This window comes from Pinus tabuliformis, chromosome 1_1 (genome assembly GCF_031772625.1).
Source record: "Pinus tabuliformis cultivar Carrire ecotype Pingquan chromosome 1_1, CPIR1, whole genome shotgun sequence".
NCBI lineage: Eukaryota > Viridiplantae > Streptophyta > Pinopsida > Pinales > Pinaceae > Pinus > Pinus tabuliformis.
This window is the reverse complement of record NC_142297.1, coordinates 928,052,888-928,063,655: the sequence shown is the minus strand read 5'-3', so window position 1 is coordinate 928,063,655 and position 10,768 is coordinate 928,052,888. Positions and strand designations below refer to the sequence as shown.

Below are 10,768 nucleotides of genomic sequence, written 5' to 3'. Positions count from 1 at the left end.
TACCAGAGTCCGCTTGCCTGTCTGACATGTTGTGTGCTGAACGCTGCTCATAACATTATCACGCTGCTCATTACATTATAACGCTGGCCTGACATGCGTTGAACTATCCTGATGCTGCTCCTGCTTTCCCGACGGCGGAAACTGAATTCGCGTTAGGGTTTGATTTTTGTATTCCTTTCGCAACTCATCTAAGAATACAAAGAAAGCACTGGGAGGCCTTTTCGAGTTTCGAGTTTTGATGCTGCTCATTGTTCTCTATCCCTCTCCGAGAACTTGCAGCCATTAATTATCTGTAAGCGTGTCTATGCATGCATGGAGAATGAATGTCGCTCGTCGAGGTTGAATATGTTGCTATTTTCTACCCATAGTGCTGGTGAAAGCCGAGTTCAATTGCGACTATGTGTCCATTCTTTGTGCTAGTTCATTGAGTTTATATGTACGTTGGTCGATTTGTCGAGTTTATCTGCTATTCATTGTTTAATTCCTGGTTGGTGCATTTACATTTTACGTTTGTTGGAGAACTCAGATTGGCTGCTCAACATGGTTTCAGTGCGGTTTTGCTGAAAATGTATCGACTGTCTTTTGAATTTCAGTGTGGTTTTGCTGAAGATGTATCGACTATCTTTTTAGTTTCAGTGCGGTTTTGCTAAAGATGTATCAACAAAGATTGTCTTTCATTGACATTTCAAAATGGAAGGGGTCGGTGTTGGTGGCCAGAGGAATAGTCTAATCGAGGAGTTAATCAAGGTAGCAGAAGGCGTTCGACTCAACAACCAGATTGAATCCCTTTCCCAAATTGTAGATAGGGGAACGAATTTCTAATATCAAGAAGGTAGAATCACATTGAATATCAGTCCTAGAAGATGGACGAAATCTACATTTGATTGTGGGCGCAAACATTCCTTATAGAATATTTCTCTGAAGAGGTCGAGCTTATGTTAAATTGGTTGAGTTCTGAGATGTCAACAACACTCGGAGACCAAGTTCGGACTACCATTGGAGATTGAATTTTTGAACATGACTGAATGGACAGGCCATTCTTCAAGTACATAAATCTTTGAAGCAACGCTTCGAAAATCAGGTCGTGCTAGACATATCAAACCTTTAAGGCCAACTTAGCTTCCAGACCAAGTTCATATTGCTTTCCTGGTCATCTTTCTCTTCTAGATAAGAGGGAAGCATTGTTTCTAGCATAGCATTAAGCGCTGTAAGCAAGTTTATAAAGATCATTTTTGTCTTCTCTAAAAAAAAATTGGAGCAAATCCCAGGAGCCTGCATAGCAGCTATTTGCAGAAAATCATTTAAATTTTGGTAAAGGAATCTACACAGGGCAGAGACATGAGCTATCACTATAGCTATAGTTGCTCCAAGTTTCCAGTCCTTCATTGCTACAGGACTTCACCTATAGGCTTGGAATCGCTGGTAACTTTGGGCAAATTGATCAAGATCTCAAGTTGAGGAAAAGAGGACATTGTCTGTCCGTAGTTCATTTGGAGTCAAGGGGATTATTGATAAAGGGACGTGGACTTGTCCTATAGTGAATCATGAACTAGTTGCAGAGTGGCACCTCTGGTAGCAGCGTACATCACTACAAATATCTTCATGAAATTATTACATAAAGTTGAAGTGGACTATTGTTTTCATGCAAATCTGGTATCTCAAATATTGAAGTGGACTATTGTTTTCTTTGAAGAAAGTGGCAAGATTAGAGAATATTGATTCGTACCCCAGTCAAAGCATATGAGCATTCAAGTCCTGTCCATGACATGGTGTTATAATTGTTGAAGTTTTGTTAGCCATCATTTCTTATTCAAAAGGGAAGGAGTATTTGAAGGATCCAAGCAAGTTTGCAGTTGCTGCTACCCCAGTTGTGGTATTAAAACTCATTATAGTCTTTGTCTACACATATATGCATTGATTCCTTGATTCATTTGCTTCACATTTATAAAGGATATTGCTGTGTACTATGAGTGGGTATTACTTTTCTGCACTGAGTAGTAGTTGTGATCAGTTTTTAAGGTGTAAATCAGACATTGAAAAAAAAAATGGCCAGAATCAGTGAAGTATTAGAGTTCCTTAAAACTCTGATATTGTCTACTAATCATGATACATTAAAAGTCAGCAAAGTTTCTCTCACAGACATTCAAGTCTGTCTATAAAATGCACAAGAGAAAATTGATTTTTTGCAGCTTGAAACTCAGTTACAGCAAGAAGAATTAAAATAGAGGAGTCATCATTCTGAACATGTTTCTATTCAAAACATTGAGACTGCAACCCATCAGAAGCAAGTCAATAATGTTACAGTTGATTCAGATTACCCAATAAAGTAGCAGTTGTACATGCAGATGCAGAAACTCAGTCTGCACTTCCCAAACCCATCATCAGACCTTGGGAATAGCTTGTCCACAACAAGCACAAAACTGGTCTTGGATATGACAAGGACTTGTCCTTTCATATTCCAGACTACTCAAAGCCCATTCAGTTTCAGAGTGCTGGATTCATTCATGGCAGTTCACATCCAGCTGTTCTAGATTCTGCTCCTCTTCCACAGCAAAAACAACAACAAGAGATTGTGAAATGCCAACACTGTGATCGAGTTGGCCATTTGAAAGATCATTGTTTTGATCTTCATCCATGTAAGCATTGTCATAAAACCACCCATTCTTCACACAGATGCTTCAGAAACAAACGTCTTGCAAGAACAAAGATTCAACTTAGATGGATCGCGTCTTGGCAATGGGCATCAACAACTAAGAAGATATTCCAATCACATGTCAGAACTTGTTCTAGAGTATTGAACAGTCTTGCAGTTGAGTTTTCTCCATCATCTCACCTTGTATCTGACAGGGGGGGAAATGATGGTCATCTACAAGCTTCAAAGTCACATCAAGCGAACCTGAGCCACAACCTACCACACCAGTTTCAGAGTTGTAGCCAGAAACAAAGATGCCCCTAAACATGTCTTCAGTTGGTAATCTGGGACACTTCCTCTAGCAGAAGACTTCAGCTTCTTGCCAGTGTCGGAAGAATTCCAGGAACAAAATTGAGAACACTTCCTCTAGCAGAAGATTTCAGCATCTTGCCAGTTTTGGAAGAGTTCCAGGAATTGCATTAAGCATTCCAGAGTTGTTGGTCATCCTTAAACCATCACAGGTTGAGACTTCCCTTTTCAGGTTGAAGTTCTCATTTTTACGCGAGGTGAGACCTCCCTTTCATGGTTGAAGGTTTCCCTCTTCGAAACAATAGGAGCACTTCCTCTAGCAGAAGACTTTAGCTTCTTGCCAGTTTTGGAAGAGTTCCGGGAATTGCACTAAGCGTTCCAGTGTTGGTGGTCATCCTTAAACCACTGCCTTTTATACCAACATTTCAGAGAGCACATTCAGCCTAGTGCTGCCATGCATTTTTTGCACATTTTGTATTACAGATCTCTTCTTGGACTCATACATAACCTTTCGGATTAAGGGGGGGAATGTTGGACACCTAATCCTCAATGGATTAGCATGGAAGCCGAATAGACAAAGTAGTCCAAGAGACCTTGGGATGTAGAACCCAACGGTCACATAATGTATTATAAATGTATATCTCTTGTTAATAAAAATTGCACTCTCATATTTTATCTTTCATATTCTATTGCTGCCCATGTGTGTTTAACAGGATGTGAACGTAAATGAGTTTTTAAAACAGGGTACAAACTCCTCAATCCTCCAATACATCAAACAATTAAGATCAAAGAAATATATACGCAGAATTGGTAAATGGTAAACGTGAGGCTTTTACTGCGCAACTACAGTTACCAATGTACCAGGCAGTGTATGAAAGTTCAGAAAATTATTTTTTAAGTATGTGCACACCCATGTCTAGTTTTAATGTGTGCCTTATCATGAAATTAATGTACCAATATATGTTTTTTGGTTAATTCATTAGGTATGAATTTTTAGAATTTGCAGCTAATCAGTTTGAATGTCTGAAGCTAAATTTAAGGAGCGATAATAGGTGGGCGCGTAAAACAGAGTTTCATTGTGTTTTTTCTGTGTAAATAGAGAGAGTTGTAAATCTATGTAAAACTCTTGTTTTACAGTCGTAAAGTTGCTGAAGTCTCCATTTTATGTGGTGAATGTTTTGTTGTCCTCATGGAATTATAAATCGAAGTATTCTAGAATTTCATTTCTGACTTTTACTGCGCAAACACTTTGTTTTACTCTGTTTCATATTGACCGTAATTTTTTGAATTTACACTATGTTTTATTTAACACAGTTTTATTTTGAACTGGGCTGCGCGCGGATTATTTTTGGTTTTGGAGTTCAAATGTCTTTTTATTGGTTCTGGAGTTCAACTCTGTCTTTTTATTGTCAGTTGAAATTTATCTTGCCTTTAACCTGCCGGGTAGTGTCATAAGCTGGGTCCGCTGCGTTTACTCTCAAAACTTAATAATTTTATTATTTTAAATTTTGTGATCATTTGTATATGGATATTAAACCATTCATGGTGAGTCAAGCCTAGAGTTTAATGAGGAATTAACACCACAAAACAAAGTGAGCCTTTCCGGCCATGGGGGAAGACCTTTGTTGTACAACGTTTAAGGTATCTACAAATTAAATCTGGATGATTTATGGTGTTCCTTTGTTTGTTTGTGTACAATGTATACAGTCTCTCACTTGCATACATGGTTTTCGAGTTGAAAATGAGACCATATTTTCGGTGTTTTTGTTCATAGTGCACAGGTTGAATAGTTTATTTAGAGTCAGCGAACATAGATAGATAGTCTACCAAAGAAGTTGAACAGTTTATTTAGAGTCAGCTAAGATAGATAGATAGCTTACTAACGAAATTAAATAGATAGTCTACCAAAGAAGTTGAACAGTTTATTTAGAGTCAGCTAAGATAGATAGATAGCTTACTAACGAAATTAAATGATTTAAATTTTTAGCATTCAATTATACACTATCTATTACAAGATTTAAGAGAATTGTTATATATTTTCAACATCTTCGACCTTTGATACCCATTTTCTCCTCTATTTTTCTCTAAATACTGTTTTTTCCTTTTTCTTTCTGTAAATATATTTATTGAAAAATACAATTATTAAAAAAAATTCATATCATCATTAGTATGCCATGTCAAAGTAATGCCAGACATATAAGCACGCCTTTTTAGAGTGGGCATGTTTCCAAGAAAAGGCAAGTGAAGGCTGCCATTCCCTCTTTCCTTTCTCATGCCATCTGTGTTTTTTTCACATCACATAGTACCATTTTCCACATTTCATTTGTAAATTTATATTCTTATAAATAAAAAATGTAATTTGTTAGAGCATATTAATCATTTTATTGATGCAATTATGTTAATTATAATTTTTTCCCTTAATTTTATTTTATTAATATCACATACAAATAATATAACACCACATAAAATACATACATCAATTTTACCCATCCTAAACTATAAAATAGCTTCACTTGTTTAGTACAATTAAAATGAAATTTGTTTGAAGTAGATTTTCCTATAGCATTCGAAATTTCTTCAACCATGTTGACAATTTTATATCTTCATCATCTAACTTTAAACTTTCTTCCTTCTTCTTCTCATAATATAATTTATAAATTATATTTTGTATTTTTATAATAATATTTATAAAATATTTTTTTTTCTATTTTAATTTGATATTTTCTCTATCATAATATTATGGAATCTTTTAAATTGAAATATTGAACCATAATGACAATGTTAAAAATCTCCCTCCATAGTATTTTAATATTATGTTACCGAACCTTAATTAATTCAAGAAAGCTTTAACAAAGTTCCAAATACGTTATGGGTGACAATCTTTGACCCATCATCTTAAAATCATAAAATTTACAAATTTGATAAAAGACATTCCATACAAAAAGCCTCTATGCCTCGAAGACAGTGATATCGATCATTTATCCATTTACACCATATCTAACAATTTGCTAATGATTTGACTTATCGGAGATGTAAATGCAATTAGTTAAACCTTCTTCCTAAAAGCCAAACTCTATAATTTATGCCTTGCATTCCACACGGATAAATATTTAGTGTCAGTGTTGTCTCATGCAGTGATGATAAATATTGAGATATCATCCCAACCTTGGATGCGTGTAAGAGAGTACTTACAATTTGACAATGATTAAAAATAGCAAATCACTGTCACAAACCAAGGAAGATAGGCATTATTTTCTAAATTCTTCTCGCCACATGGCTGGCCCTCAAAACTTGCTAATAAAAGACCGCGCTCATCGCTTGTGCTTCGGTGAATTCAACATTCCATCTAATATCAGAAGTTTTTTTTTTTTAAATAGCATCATGCAAGGGAAACTTCCGAGTAGTTTAATCCCCATCCCTACAAAATTGTTATTGCCATTATGTACAGGATGGGATTACATCTCCCTACAAGACGAAGCAGCAGAATTCTAGGGATCTGGACCTTGATCTCTCTCGGAGTTGGCCATGCAGACAAAGTGATATCGTAAGGTTAATCAGAGCCCAATTTTGGGAATCCATTCCTTGATCTCTTCTGGTGTTGTCCAGGCTCGATAGAAAGGGCATATAATTAAAACAGAAAACTGACACAATTTCATTAATCTATTTGTTCAATTACATCACACTTATATAGGAATAACACCTAACCACTCATAACTAATTCTGTTCAACCACCTACAACTAATTCAGTTCAACCACTCATAACTAAATCTATTTCTGCATTATTCTCACATCCTCCCTTAATGGAGAAATGGATTTTCTACCATACCTAACTGACTTCTAGAACTTGTACTTTGAACATCTGTTGTATTCTCTAGATTGATCTAGCTACTGCATTAACAGAGGGTAGTTGGAATTAATACCTTTCTACCACTCCCCCTTAATTCCAACTATATAACAAATATATACTATAGCACGATATACAAGAAACTATATTCTTAATCATGACGACTTAAACTTTAACTTGCCTGCTGGTCTAAGTCTCAGCTAGGCTTACAACAAAACATTTCATTTTGGCCTTCTTATTAAAAGGTCCATGCTTGTTCCTTTTCCATTGCTGGTGCAGTTTCATCTTCACCTTTTTGGATTTCCTGATGAAATTCCTTTGCTCCTTGCTTACATACTTAACGTCAACAACCTCTTTTGGATTGAGAGGCAATGCAAGATCTCGAACGAGGTAATTTAATTCATGTTCTCCCAACTTTCCATGAGGAACCAACAAAGGAGTCACCAAAATGCAGTCATCTGTGAACATGAGCGGCCTTCGAAGAACATCCATGGTAGTATCCTCCAAAGTAGCAGTCATCTTGAAAGTAGATCCAATAAAACTTCTAACAACCGGGCAAGTTTTAAACTCAGTGATTTCTTCAACAGCATGATCCTCAACAACATGAGTGATTTCTTCAGGGACATGATCTTCAACAACATGAAACTCTTTGTCAATGGACTCAAAAACACTGCTAATCCCAAATGGGTTCATGAGAAAATGATCATTAAAAAGATCATTGTCTAAAATAATAGACATATCAGTTAGCTTTATCACCTGTCACAAAGGGTGCTCACTAACAACACTCTCTTGAACAAGACCCACTTACACGATTTTTGCAACAAAACAAAGAAAACCGGGCCGACTGAAAAAGAATATGACCACGGTAGTAGAAACGGTGGAAGCTTGCAAAACACACCAGCAAAGTTCTGGCAGCAAGATTTCAAGAAAATCAAAGAAACACACGCAGGGAGTCTCCGTCTTCTTCTGGACACACCGGTTCTCACACCAGCAAACCAGCAAACCTCGACGTTGAAGGTCTGTGCTACGTCAGATTCAAGGGCGGCCTCCTTTGCATCAGCAATTGGACTGCGGTAGTTGGATCTAAAAACTGACTGTCGGCCTGCGTATACACTCACAGGCAGTCACTCTCGGCTGGCAGCTCTGCAGCGGACAGCTCCAGCAAGCGAAAACAGCAAGCCTTTCTTCTGAGGTCTGCGCTCTCTCGCAGCGGTCCTGATTTGGGTTTTGTGCAGTAGGTGCCACACAAATAATCCCTTTCTCTTGCTTGTTTTACTGAAGATAGCATCCAACAGCGAAACCCAAAATGGAAAAGACGATCATTCCCAAGAAAACGATGCCGCACAGGAGCAGAAGAACAACGCTGCCTCCAGAGACACTTCCAGTCCTGGGAAAATCTTTATTGGTGGTCTAGCGAAGGAAACGACATCAGCGAATTTCACCAAATATTTCAGCAAGTATGGAGAACTTACAGACTCTGTCAGGATCGGCTCTGAACAAGAGCTCTCTTCCTCTTCACGATGGCAGTTTCGAGGGCCCTTCAGCGGCAGTCTTCCCCTCTTCAAAATTCTAGGACAGTCTGCAAAATTCGAGCGGGCCAACGCCCTTCAAAATTCGGCGGCAGTGTTCCCCTCTTCAAGATTCTGCGGTAGTCTCCTCTAAATAAAAACTCAGCGTACCAACACCTCCTCGACGAGGGCTAACTTCAAGAACGATTTTTCAACAACGGCAGAAACTCCACGTATGGTGATCACAACATCGGTTGTCTCTTTAAAACAGAAACTACATATAATGTAACACAGGATGGAACACTTACGATTTGCTGCACCGGATTCAGGCGTATCCTTCAAGCAGACTTCGACCACACCGTCCACAGTTCAACGTCCAGCAGCCTCACACGCCTTAAATCCACTGCCTTTCCGATATAAACTGAAAATTGATTCAAAAGACAGAGGTTAGTGCTCCAAATGACTCGCTGGTACCAATCTCGACGTCCTCCACCAGGTTCCAACAACACAGCGTCAAACTGCACAACAGCAACTGCTACCCGAGTTCTTGACAAGGGTCTTGGCAGCACATACGCACAACAGCGCAGATCCGGCCTCACGCAAACACCACTCGGCCTTCCTCACCTGCGCTCTCACCCCAGCTCAAATCCTGAGCTCTGATACCAAATTAAAACAGAAAACTGACACAATTTCATTAATCTATTTGTTCAATTACATCACATTTATATAGGAATAACACCTAACCACTCATAACTAATTCTGTTCAACCACCTACAACTAATTCAGTTCAACCACTCATAACTAAATCTATTTCTACATTATTCTCACACATATCTAATATCTTATCTTTTGAGAAGAGGATTTATTTTCATCTCCAAATTTTGGACATGATGGAGGGAAGGCAGGTCCGCTCGCTCTTTTCCTAGAATTCAAGTATCTGGTAATCTTCAAATTCTCCAAACTTTATGCTAGGAAATTCTGACCCCTCTTTCATATAGCAGTATGACTATGAATCACGAGCATGATTAGAAATCTACCCTCAATGCACACCAATGCACACCCGGCACGGAAGCCACCCAGCCCTCTAGCTGAATAACATAGGAGTGTGGTAAGGGTTTAAGGATGTCTCATTTGTCTATTGCAGCATACAGCTATAATCAGCAGCGGCCAAGCTAGACAGAGGTGCTACTTCAGCCAAGCCAGCCAGATTTACAATGTTTGGCCAACTTTGCTGTGGTTGGGAGCGATCCCTCAGAACATGTCGGGTTTTGCCTCTCCAAGAGAATGCATGCATGTTGATAGTAGTGGTATTGGGCCTTGGCAGTGGAGAAATAATAACGCTGGTTTGTGATTCATTAGGTTATAAGTAAGTGAGAGCTTACCGCGCATTTGGTATGGCTCTACCTGAAACAAGATGATCAACCTTAATGCAGCCGAAAATTTAAATAAAAGAAAATAAATATTGTTACTTGTAGCCCATATAGTAGCGTGATAGCGAGAATCATGGGCACCCACTTGCATTTTAAGGGAGTGTTATCCTACCGTAAGTAAAGGGTGCACTCAATATAACTATTATATTCCCATATCAATATGCTTGATTCTCATGGCATTCATGTATGGGCTTTAGCTCAGAAAACTCAATGCTACTGGTGCTAAGAATTACACCTCACCTACAGCAAACAATTGGTTTGATTGAAGTTATAACAGGAGAGAGAAACTAATTGTAAGGGGTTTTGATCTAACAATGGCAATTAGCAATATTCTTCTTCTCACACAGTCGTTCCGTTGGAGTTCAAATTCGATCCAACATAAGAAAATAATTCCTCTGTAAATAAAACAGTTCAAGTCTTTCTATTTCTGAGCATTTTAATCCCCATCCCCACAAAATCCTTGTTAGAACAGCTTCTCTATAGCGGGGTTGGGGATTAAATCTGGCAAGGATATGAATTTACAGATTTTACGGCAATGACTATGAAACGAATCCAGGTATTTGGAGAAGAATTTAAAGACTGTAACAAAATGACTATGAAACAAAACCAGAAATTTGAAATCCATTGGTGAATATACATGGCAAGGAAATGAAGTTAAAGATCGGAACAAAATGGTTATGAATGAAAACCAGGAATTTGAAATCCATACTGAATGCACCTGTAAGTTTTCCGCCCTTCAACTCTCCAGCTTGCAGCAAATTTGTTTGATCTCAACCCAACTGGAATCTGGTAGGGGTTGAAATAACACCTCAGTTGGCCATTGCAACGGATCTGAAAAGAAGCAGCAACCATGCCTGGGAGAGGTGCTACTTCAACCCATACTAGATTCCAGATTGTAGTGGTCGGGAGCGGGCAATAGATCAGATACACTGTTTCGGCTCTATCGTGGGGGATGCATGTTGACGGTAGTGGTAGGGAAGCAATGATAACCGCCAGTTGTAGCTCAAAATATAAGTTGAGAACAAGCAACCATGAACGAAAATTA

At 38.3% G+C, this 10,768-nt stretch overlaps 1 long non-coding RNA gene across 1 annotated transcript; it reads right to left on the bottom strand.

The window, feature by feature from the left end:
- Positions 1–6,904: 6,904 nt before the first annotated feature.
- On the bottom strand, positions 6,905–9,056 carry LOC149217474 (uncharacterized). Its single transcript, XR_016250682.1, has 2 exons — positions 8,602–9,056; positions 6,905–8,428 (listed from the first exon to the last, which is right to left on the bottom strand). It is a non-coding gene; the product is annotated as an uncharacterized LOC149217474 (long non-coding RNA).
- Between the last annotated feature and the right edge of the window lie 1,712 nt (positions 9,057–10,768).